This window comes from Mus pahari, chromosome X (assembly GCF_900095145.1).
Source record: "Mus pahari chromosome X, PAHARI_EIJ_v1.1, whole genome shotgun sequence".
NCBI lineage: Eukaryota > Metazoa > Chordata > Mammalia > Rodentia > Muridae > Mus > Mus pahari.
In genome coordinates this window covers 57,820,160-57,829,653 of record NC_034613.1, presented here as the reverse complement: position 1 = coordinate 57,829,653, position 9,494 = coordinate 57,820,160, and the positions used below count along the sequence as shown (strand labels likewise).

Genomic DNA, 9,494 nt, shown 5'->3' with positions numbered 1-9,494 from the left:
TCAGAGCTATGAGTTTTCCTCTTAGGAGTGCTTTCTTTATGTCCCATAAGTTTGGGTATGTTGTGGCTTCATTTTCATTACTCTGAAAAAGTCTTTTATTTCTGTCTTTATTTCTTCCTTGACCAAGGTATCATTGAGTAGAGTATTGTTCAGTTTCCATGTGAATTTTGGCTTTCTATTATTTATGCTGTTACTGAAGATCAGCCTTAGTCCACAGTGATCTGATAGGATGCATGGGATAATTTCAATATCTTTATATCTGTTGAGGCCTGTTTTGTGACCAATTATATGGTCAGTTTTGGAAGAGGTACCATGAGGTACTGAGAAGAAGGTATATCCTTTTGTTTTAGGATAAAATGCTATGTAGATATCTGTTAAATCTATTTGTTTCACAACTTCTGTTAGTGTCCATGTGTCTCTGTTTAGTTTCTGTTTTCAGGATCTGTCCATTGGTGAGACTGGGGTGTTGAAGTCTCCCACTATTATTGTGTGAGGTGCAATGTGTGCTTTGAGCTTTACTAAAGTTTCTTTAATGAATGTGACTGCCCTTGCATTTGGAGAATAGATATTTTGAATTGAGGGTTCATCTTGGTAGATTTTACCTTTGATGAGTATGAAGTGCCTCTCCTTGTCGTTTTTTGATAACTTTGGGTTGGAAGTCAATTTTATTCGATATTAAAATGTCTACTCCAGCTTGTTCCTTTGGACCATTTGCTTGGAAAATTGTTTTCCAGCCTTTTACTCTGAGGTAGTGTCTGTCTTTGACCCTGAGGTGGGTTTCCTGCAAGCAGCAAAATGTTGGGGGCTGTTTGTGTAACTAGTTTATTAGTCTATGTCTTTTTATTGGGGAATTGAGTCCATTGACGTTACGAGAATTTAAAGAAAAGTAATTGTTGCTTCCTGTTATTTTTGTTGTTAAAGTTGGGGTTCTGTTCTTGTGGGTGTCTTCTTTTAGGTTTGTTGAAGGATTACTTTCTTGCTTTTTCTAGGGTGTAGTTTCCATCTTTGTGTTGGTGCTTTCCCTTATTATCCTTTGAAGGACTGGATTCGTGGAAAGATATTGTGTGAATTTTGTTTTGTCATGGAATACTTTGGTTTCTCCATCTATGGTAATTGAGATTTTTTGTTGGGTATAGTAGCTTGGTCTGGCATTTGTGTTCTCTTAGGGTCTATATAACATCTGTCTAGGATCTTCTGGCTTTCATAGTCTCTGGTGAGAAGTCTGGTGTAATTCTAATAGGCCTGCCTTTATATGTTACTTGACCTTTTCCCCTTACTGCTTTTAATATTCTATCTTTATTTAGTGCATTTGTTGTTCTGATTATTATGTGTTGGGAGGAATTACTTTTCTGGTCCAGTCTATTTGGAGTTCTGTAGACTTCTTGTATGTTCATGGGCATCTCTTTCTTTAGGTTAGGGAAGTTTTCTTCTATAATTTTGTTGAAGATTTTGCTGGCCCTTTAAGTTGAAAATCTTCATTCTCATCTACTTGTATTACCCGTAGAAAAAATATGGAACGCCTCATGAATTTGCATGCAGGGGCCATGTTATTATTCACTGTATTGTTCTAATTTTAGTATATGTGCTGCTGAAGCGAGCACTCTTCTATAGTTTTTCTAGCAGCTTTTCTGAAGAGCTTTTAGATTTTTTTCTAGTAAAAGCTGAGCTGTGTGAATTCTTTAGAGAGCTGTCTGGAGCAGAACAGAAGGCTGTCAGCTTGTCCTCATGCCTGGCTTCGAGTCGTCCTTCTGACACTCCCTAACACTACTTCCTCAAAACCCTTCTCCAAGCTCAGGCTGGTCCTTGGCAATTGTAGAGTGTAATCATTTCATAAAATGTTCATCAATCTAGGCTTCCACAGTGCTTCCATTAGATGAGATTGCACTTATTTACTTTGTAACAGGAACAATATAGACATGATACTGCATCTTGTCCATGTACCCTATAAAGCTCCACATACTATTTGTCCTTATAATTATCTTAAATTTTATGTTAAATTTTGTCTACCCTCTTCATTTTCTTTTGTATTTACAATACAAATCCATGCCTGATTTGTGGAATAGGTGCAATACACATTATTTGAATACATTTATCTCCATTTCTCTAAAAGCAAGTAATTGCCCAAGGTCAGAATCTATACATCAGAAACCATACTTGCTTTCTTCTCCTATTTACATGGCAATCACCAAATGCCATTTGTTTTATCTCCTAAATATCAATATTTGTTCCTTTTGCCTTTCTCACTATTTTCATACTGGCTCACAGTCCTAATACCCTTGACTTCTACCATGAGTCCTGCTTCATTCTCTTTGAAATAGGGTCTCACTCTGTAGGCATGTCTGACATGAAACTTTCTGTATAGACCAGGCTGTCCCCTAACTGATAGAAATCCATTTTTCTCTGCCTCAGGGATGCTGGGATTAAAATCATATGCCACAACTCTTCTTTTTAATCTATCTCTAGAAAAAAGTATGAAAGAAAAATACCAATATCTGTTCTACAATGGTCATATGAATAAATTTAATTGCACATTGACAACAGAGGTTACTTTGATGTTTTCAATGGTTCTATAAGTTGTCATTTCACTGTGACAAAATACCTAAAAGAATACAAATGGAGGCAGGAAGGTTTGTTTCAGAGGTTTAGGTCCATGGCTACTTGGTACTTGGCTTTGTTGCATCTCTGGGCTGCAGATCACATTGGGGCTTATAAGGTGGAGACAAATAGATTCCCTCACATTGTATATGAGAGGCGGGGCAAGGATAAGAAATATCCTTCAAAGGCATATTCCTAGTAAACCATTTCTTCTGCCCAAACCCCACCTCTTAATAATCCATTCAGTATGAACTCATTAAGAAATGAAATCATTGGTGAAAATAGTGCCTTTATAATCTAGTTACCTCGAAAAAGCACTACCACTTAGGGACTGAGTCCCCTACACATGAGCCTTTCAGTCTCCTTAGATCTAGCCCATACCATTTCATTCTTGCCTCACAATACTTGCCAATCTCACAATGCACACGAGCCACCTTCAAGAGTCCCCATAGTCTTAAGTCCATTATTTCTCAGATACTCAAGGTTTCCTCTAATAGTCAAGGAAAACTCTTAGCTGTGACTGCCAGTAAAATTCAAAAGAGAATTAGATGTCAGCAACATACAGTTATAGAACAGAGTATACAATCTCATTTCAAAAATGAGGAATGTTGAAATCTGGGACTCAGTAGGGAAAGCAATCAATTCTGTAACACTGTGGCTGGTATCCGTGGCACGTAATGACATAATGTGAAATCTCAAGAACTTTGGGGAATAATATCCATATAGCCTGTAGCCTGTATGACTTTTCTATTGAGGTGGTTCTGTTGCCTTCCTGAGGAATTCTGGGTAGGTATTTCAGGCTTCTGATATCCCCACCTTCTTGTGGAATCACTATTTCAGTTTAGGAAGCATACAGCTTCAGTCATCACCCTCTTAGGAGTTGTTCAAAAGGGACCCAACATTGCCAAACTTCTGGTCTGCATGCCTTTCCTTTAAAATCTGGGCATTGGCTTTCACTTCTCCAATACTACTTAATTCTGCATATCTTGAAAACTAACTTCAATTAAACTACACACGATCATCTTGAGTGGCAGTCAATGTCACGTGAAAAAAGATTGAGGTGGCCTCTGAATGCCTGAATGAATGTCTAAGTCCAAAGAAATACTTTTCCTGGGTGTTTCTGTGCAAGTTCAATAATGCTTTTTGCTTAGAAGAAAAGTTTCAATTAAGCCTGGACCTTTATAATCTTGGCTTCCAATTAAGTCCTGAGATGCTCTCAGGATGTATTTGTGTTGTCCAGTCTTAACTAGTGTCTTCATTTCATGGGACTCTACCTTCATAGCAACAATATCTTCCATGTTCCTAATATTAAACATGCTTCTTTTTGAGCAAACTCCAAGATTTTCCTTGTTGCTCCCCCAAAGATTTTCATTGTATATATAGATCAAGCAATCATCAATAGCCCAAATGCTAGGCTTCCTAAATTTTGTTCACCATATTTATCTGTTACTTTTAAATTAAGCCTACACAAAGTCCCAGGGCATGGTCAAAATATAGATACATTTTGGGGGGCACAATACATAAGCAATAACTTTTAGCTCATTTATCAACAGAGCACCTTTTGCTTTCTGAAACTTGACAAACGGTTTTGTCTTTTCATGTTCCTATCAGCATTCTGGTCATTTGAACTGATAATAGAATCACCCACTAAGCTCTGTTTCACTGTAAGCATTCAAAGGTTGTATTTTTTCCCTCACTTGTTTCTTGAAAATTGTCTAATTTTCTCTGACAAATCAGATCCTAACACTTCTGAACACCTAGTTAGATGCTGTTACAGTAACTGCCCTACTTTTTCCTGTGACACACAAAATTCTGCTGTCAATAGCACAAAGAGAAGAATGATTATCACTCACAGTTTCAGAGGGGTCAATCTACTTATTGTTTTACTAGGAAACCTCATGTGTTGAATAGTTCTTTCCCAGTTGATTTTCAGAGATAGGATTTGACAGAATTGATTAGACCATGACCTATTAAGTGCACATCAGTTTTGAATTTATAATTTGACGTTATTTTTTGGAGCCACAAAAACTAGTAAATCTGGCTTAATTAGGGGACATAGATCACTGGGAACATACCCTTAAAGAGTTTAATTGTCCCCAGTTGGTCTCCTTCTTTGCTTCTTGAATAAGGTCAAGTGAGCACACAGCTCTGCTCCACTATTTCCTTCACTACATTGTTTGCAATATGTTGTTCTGTTACATTACAGAAATGGAGGTTTCCTAGTAAAACCATAATAATAATATTTACAGAGTTCATCAGTATGCCAAATAATGTGTTGCCAAATGAGGGAAATAATAAATAGTGGCACAAAATTCATTATGTAATTTTGTAATGCTGCTGAAGAGTTTTATCCATGGAGCACAGGTCAAGTGATGAGTAGTAGAACCCAAAGCTTACATTGGGGGTAGTTTGGAGCCCTCTTACTAGCTTCAACAGTTTCTATTGTGTATCTCTTCTTGTGCTGAAGTGTTGACCCAGAGTCAGGCATGCTATAACACATATTGCATAGTTAGAAATAGTAGTATCCCTTTGTCTAAGATTTCAGTTACTTGTGTTTATCCCTAATCTAAAAATATTCATATGACATAATACTGTTTCAGTATTTTAAGGAAAGGAGAAAGCATTCACATAAGTTGTGTGTTTTCATAACTGTTCTAGTGGTTATAATTGTTAACCTTATTTTATACATGGCTTATAAATTAAACCATATCAAAGACAAGTGTATGGAAGGAGTATAATACATAATTGAGTTGGTATTACCTGTAGGTCCAGGTATGTACATGAAGTATTGTGATGTATCCTTCATAGGTGACAAGGGGCTACTGGGATGCAAAGTTATACAAATATCCAAAATAATCTGAGGTAGATATCAAGAATATCTTAGTCAATAAGTCTTCTAGGCATCTCAAGCAGATGGATATCAATGCAAACAGGAAAAGGGGGTTATTTATGCCTTTATCTCTCTAGTTGCTTCTAATGGTTGGAAGTGTCTATGCACAACCAGGTGGAATCTATCAGCTATCCGTATAGGGCAGAAATTCCTTCATTAGAGACATTTTTTTTTTAAACTGGGTCTCACTATACAGCACTGGCTACTCTGGAAGTCACTAGGTAGACCAGGAAGGGCTCAAATCACAGCAATTTGCTGTGATTAAAATACCTGTGCCTGAATTAAAGGTATGTGCCACAATGCCTAGATTGACATCTTTTTAATTTTTATGATTTATTTTTACTATTTTTAGTTATGTGTATGGGCATGTGTCTGAATGGAGGTCACTCAATATTCTAGCGTCATAGACTTTTGTCTCCAATCCTCCCAAGTAGGGATGGAATGTTGGATAAGGTATAAATGTTGGATAAGGTATGAATGTTGGATAAGGTATGATGTTGGATAAGGTATGAATGAGACTGGTCAAAGGTACAAAGATATCACGGGGTCAGAATGGGTGGAAATAGCAGACAATGTTTTATGGTATTGATTGTGAGACTTTAAGGCACAGAGGTCTCAAAGTCAAATTTGGTTACCAGTGTGGTGAATTGGTTCACATGCTTGAATAACATACAATGGGTTCCTACAGTACCCAAATTTGAACTCTAGTGGCCTTGCTCCAGGCTTCTTTACAGCAAGAGGGCTACAGTGAGAATATTTTCCTCCAGGACGGTCACTATCAAGTGTGATCGGTGTAATGGAATGTGCCATTACAGATGCCCTGACATAAAGAATTGAGAGATACTTGAACAGGTTGTTTCGGTATTGAGTATCAAAGTATGGCAAGCTAACAGCCTAGATTTCTCTCCCAGACTTTTGAAGGAAACAAGCTTGGGTTGATTTCATTTCTGGGCTGTTTTGAATGGTTCTGTAAAAGGCTGGTGAGTGTAGTTATCGTGTCTGTATTCATCCTTGATTTCTTTCTGCTATATATCCAAAACTGCCATTGATGTACGATATGACAATTGTGGTTTTGGATCTACAGTGCTCTCCTCACCCATCAATAGTTTGCAGTAGCTCCCTTTACTCTGGCCAACACTAGTTAGGTTTGCTCTTTGTGTGTGTGTTGTGCATATGTGTACAGATATGAGCACATGTGTGTGCATGCAGACCCCAGAGGAAAACACCAATGTCTTGCTCTCTCACTCTTCAACTTAAAACAGGGTCTCTCACTGAAACTACAACTAGGTTTGTGGTCAACAAGCTCCTTTCATCCTTTTGTCTTCAGTCCCCAGAGCACTGGGAGTTACAATATGCCTGCATTTTTCGTGAGTGCTTGGATTTTAAACTCAATTCTTCCTGCTTGTGAGCATTGTTAGCATTCTGTCTAAACTCCACTCCACAAATACCTGGCAACAGCCAGGTAGGCCTGACCAACTATAAAAGGGGCTGCTTGGCCTCCTCCTCTCTCTTGCTTCTCTCTTCCCTTCCATTCCCCCTCCTCTATTCCCTTTCCCCTCTCTCCATGTGTTCATGGACAGCCTCTACTTCTCTCCTCTCCTGTCTCTCCTGTTCCCTCCCCCCTCCTCTTTATCTCTCTCTCTCTCTCTCTCTCTCTCTCTCTCTCTCTCTCTCTCTCTCCCTCCCTCTCTCTCTCCTTTTCTACTACCCTCTGAACTCCCTTCCTCATGCCCTGAATAAACTATTCTATACTATATTGTCCCTCAGTGGGTATAGTGCCCTGGTCCCTCAGGGGGAAGGGATGCCTTGGCATGGGCCTGCCGAGGCACTACCTTCTCCCATACCTCATCACACCCCCATAGAACATATTCTTTATCTCTTTATCTTTTTATAAACACATCCAGCCTGCTTCATCCTATCATATGGGTGCTGGGAACTGAAGCTAGATCCTGTGTAAGAGTCATAAGTGTTCTTAATCACTGAACCATCTCTCCAGCCCCAACAAAGTACTGTTTAGAAAGCTCAATATAAATATATTTGTTTTATAAATAAAAAAGAGGAAGACCAGTCATGGTAGTGCACATATTTAATCCCATTACTTGGGAGGCAGAAGAAGGAAGATCTCTGTCAGTTAGAAGGGCCATCCAAGTCTACATAGTAAGTTCCAGGACAGCCAGATTCTGCCTCAAAAAAAAGGGGGAGGGAGTGAGATACATTCAGACTTAGGCCTGGCCCTGTAAACCTGATCAAAAGCCCATGTACTTAGATCATAGGCTGAGCAAGGAACCTACTATCTAAATAATGTGTTGTCAAACTGAGTTTTAAATATTTATTGTTTATACATATAGATTTGTGTTGTTCTCAACCTTGGTCAGAGATTCTTCTTTTTCTAGTGAGCAGCAGTTAATACAGAGACTCCCTGAAAAAAATCAAACTTGTGTGTTCAACTGTACAAGAGAAATCTATATCAAGCCTCCTCTGACCGAAGGTTCTGGAAATATTGTGGAAGAGGAGTGTGCAGGCTAGTTTTATGTTAACTTAGAACAAGCTAGAGTAACTGGAGAGCTTCACTTGAGAAAATGCCTCTATAAGTTTGGACTGTAGGCAAGCCTGCAGGCATTTTCTTAATGATCGATATGGGAGAGCCCAGTCCACTGTGGGTGGTTCCATCCCCTGGGCACTGGGTTCTTAAGAAAGCAGGCTGGGCAAGCCAACAAGCAATAGCCCTCCATGGCCTTTGTGTCAGCTCTGCCTCCAGGTTCCTGCACTGAGTTTTGTTCCTGTTCTGATTTCCTTCAGTGATGGACTACAATATGGAAATAAGTGTAAGCCAAATAAATCCTTTCCTTCTAAACTTGCATTGGTGATAGTGTTCTATCACAGCAACAGCAACCCAAAACAGGACAAGAGGAAAGAACAAATGTGGGACTTAGAGAATGGCTAACAGTGCTGTGAAATGCTGCCTTCAGGACATGACATAGCCATTGCACATATAAGCTCATAGCATCTGCGGTTGTCTGTACATGACCAAGACAGCAAATAATTTTGATATGGATGGCAAGGGGCTCCCAAGAACCCACCCCAGCTAAAGAGCTGTTGGCAATTGATAGCTATTTCAGGAGTGAACTCTCACTTTTCTTTGGGGGTGTTGTCACTGGTAGGTTCTCTATGTCCCAGTGGAAGACCTCATAATCATGTGCATATGGGTATCATCGGTTAAACTCAGTGGATTTTAAAACATAAATTAATTTAAAAAAGGAAGACCTGAAAGTTGGAAGGGAGATGCCATGGGGGAACCTGGGAGAAGTTGCAGGGGGAGGTGGAGGTGTATATAACCAAGATCATGCGTGTTTGAAACTGTTAAAGAAAAACCAAAACAAACCAAAACAAACCAAAAAAGGTGTTTTCAAAAAAAATTAGAACAATTACATTATTTTTCCTTCCCTTTCCTCCCTCCCATTAATCCCATGTATTCCCCTAGCTTGCTTTCAAGGTCTCTGTGGTAGTTTGAATAAGAATGGCTTCCATAGGCTCATATATTTGAATGCTTAGTCACCAGGGAGTAGAACTCTTTGATTGCATTGGAAGGATTAAGAGGTGTAGCCTGGTTGGGTTAGGTGCGGTCTTGATGGAAGAAATGTGTCCCTGGTAATGGACTTGTAAGGTTTTTTTTTTAAATAAATAATAATAATAAAAACCCCGCCAGGCTCAGTTCTCTCTCTGCTTGTCAATCAGGATGCAGCTTCCAGCTATTTCTCTAGCACCAGGCCTGCCTGCCACCATGATCCTTGCCATGATATGGACTAAGCCTCTGAAACTGGAAGCAAGCCCCCAGTTAATGCCTTGGTCAAGGCGTCTCTTCACAGCAATAGGACATTGACTGAGACAATCTCTTTAACTGTTATCATTACATCTATGTATAAATTCATACACATACCACACACCACACACACACACACACACACACACACACACACACACACACACACACACATATATATATATATAT

General features: G+C 39.1%; 1 pseudogene; it reads right to left on the bottom strand.

Annotated features, from left to right (window-relative positions):
- Window positions 1–1,505: 1,505 nt before the first annotated feature.
- On the bottom strand, window positions 1,506–1,601 carry LOC115063168 (annotated as a pseudogene).
- Window positions 1,602–9,494: the final 7,893 nt, after the last annotated feature.